Source organism: Octopus bimaculoides, chromosome 12 (genome assembly GCF_001194135.2).
Source record: "Octopus bimaculoides isolate UCB-OBI-ISO-001 chromosome 12, ASM119413v2, whole genome shotgun sequence".
NCBI lineage: Eukaryota > Metazoa > Mollusca > Cephalopoda > Octopoda > Octopodidae > Octopus > Octopus bimaculoides.
The window spans coordinates 8,609,965-8,612,417 of record NC_068992.1 but is presented as its reverse complement, the minus strand read 5'-3'; the positions used below and the strand labels follow the sequence as shown (position 1 = coordinate 8,612,417).

Sequence of the window (2,453 nt, the reverse complement as noted above, 5' to 3'; positions counted from 1 at the left end):
AAAATAGCAGGATTTGACTGCTATTTTTCAGCGTGGCGGTATCTCTTAGATACCCTGTATTATAATTTTAAATAATTTATATATATATATACTGGCCTCCATGCCAGTGGCACGTAAACGCACCCACTACACTCTTTGAGTGGTTGGCGTTAGGAAGGGCATCCAGCTGTAGAAACTCTGCCAAATCAGACTGGAGCCTGGTGCAGCCACCTGGTTCACCAGTCCTCAGTGTGTTCCTTCCTTTTTTTAAAAAAAATAGTGGAGTTGATTTGAGGGAGATTTGGCTACTTCTAAAAGAGACTCTCATGTAATCCATACTATCATTTTATATATGAAGGAGTAACATTATCCAAAATGTCATTTACACATTAATGAATGATTTGAGAAAAATTTAGCTACTATTTCTAGCAAGTCAGGTGATTACATAGAGCTTCCTGGTTGGCTTGTAGTTAATAATGGAGTGCAGGTGCAGGAATGTGCTGGTGTACTATAGCAGACAATTAGTCTCAAACTGTTTGCCTTTTTCCCTTAAGTTTAATTATATTTTCTCTCTTTGACTGTGAATATATTCAATCCTTTAATATATCCATAGATTACATTATCTTATTTTATCATTTATCTTGACTTCTTTAATTACTCCAAAATAGTAAGATAAACTTTATGTAGTTATTAAAAAATAAATGGAGCCTCTGTCACTCTATTTTTTAATAAGGCCACTGGCTCTTAGCGACATCAGTACCTGTTTTCGCTCTGTATTTCTATGTATATTGCTATTTCCAGTGCTGAGGTATCTACCATTGACAAGGCCAAATTAGGCCAAAATCACCAAATTACTATATGAGAGTTTTCTCTCTTGGTATATATATCACAGTATTTGTGTTTTCTAACACAACGTCCATATATCTATTTGCTTCTCTGTAAAAAATATAACTACAAGGCCCATACCAGAGATATTACCCAGTCTTTTTGTACTGTTGCTTCTCGATTGTGAGGAAAATGGCTGAACAGAATCCTCTCCATCTCCCCTCCTGTTTTCATCATACATACACCACTCATCTTGCACATCAGCATTTCAGCTACATAACAACACCTACAGTCTATTGTGCTGATGGTGACAAAGACAAACTTGAGAAGAAGATGCTTGTTATTGTTTGTTTAGTAGCTTGTCAGCTTTGATTGAGTAACTCTCTGGCCCTAAAACAGGTAGAATATTTGGGCCAGGCATGATTTATTTAAATACTAAAAGACTTAAATTAAAACTATCCATTAAACTTTCATGTGTTTGTCCCCCCCCCCCCCCCACCATCGCTTGACAACTGATGGTGTTGGGGACAAATAAAAAAAAAATTGAAAAAAAAAAATATTGTGTGCACTGTAGAAGTATATCCAATTTATTGCATATATATTTTAACAACAAAATTTTATATGGATCCTGGTTGAGAACCACTGTAGAAGATTGCTAAGGTTCCTTGTGATTGTTTTTTTAAGCTTCAAGCAAGCCATGCTTTGAACAAACCTCTATCATTTTAGCTAATATAATTCCTTCATTTTCCTGAACATTCTATACCCTGGTGATTATTTCTTGCAAGTTGAGTGCAGTTATAGTCGTTTAGTCTCGAATTAGCCTTGCTTCATTATCTCATCCTTTTGTAAGACATATAGGGCCACATTATTTAATGTATTCTTTTCTAAAATAGTAAGGGGTAACTTCAGGGCTATTTGGCTGCTAATTCTAGCACATGCAATGACCACACAATGGTTTTCTTGTTGTAGTTGCTGTGGGGTTTTTTGATAATGATCAGAAGAATGTGCTCACACCTGACTCACAACTCCTGCAGTGTTGAGTGCTGACGTGGAAGGTATTCTTGTTCACACAGCTGGTGCGATAAAACAATCTGTTGTAGAAAAAGAAGTAGGAGTTAATATTAATTTAAATAAGGCAACATTAATATACACCTCCCTTATGTGTGTGTGTGTGTGTGTGTACACACACACAGACACATATATATACATATTCTGTGTACATATATGTATATATATATATTATATTAGATATATATATATACTCTTTTTTACTCGTTTCAATCATTTGACTGGCCATGCTGGAGCACCGCCTTTAGTTGAGAAAATCGACCCCAGGACTTATTCTTTGTCAGCCTAGTACTTATTCTATCGGTCTCTTTTTGCCAAACCGCTAAGTTATGGGGACGTAAACACACCAGCATCGGTTGTCAAGCGATGGTAGGGGGACAAACACAGACACACAAACACACATACATATATATATATACGATGGGCTTCTTTCAGTTTCCGTCTACCAAATCCACTCACGAGGCTTTGGTCGGCCCGAGACTATAGTAGAAGACACTTGCCCAAGGTGCCACATAGTGGGACTGAACCCAGAACCATGTGGTTGGTAAGCAAGCTACTTACCACAGATATATATTAGATAT

The 2,453-nt window shown here is 36.7% G+C and overlaps 1 protein-coding gene across 3 annotated transcripts in view; it reads left to right on the top strand.

Moving 5' to 3' along the window:
* Positions 1 to 2,453, top strand: part of LOC106880179 (uncharacterized) — an 83,502-nt gene that overhangs the window by 59,321 nt on the left and 21,728 nt on the right. The window lies entirely within an intron of this gene.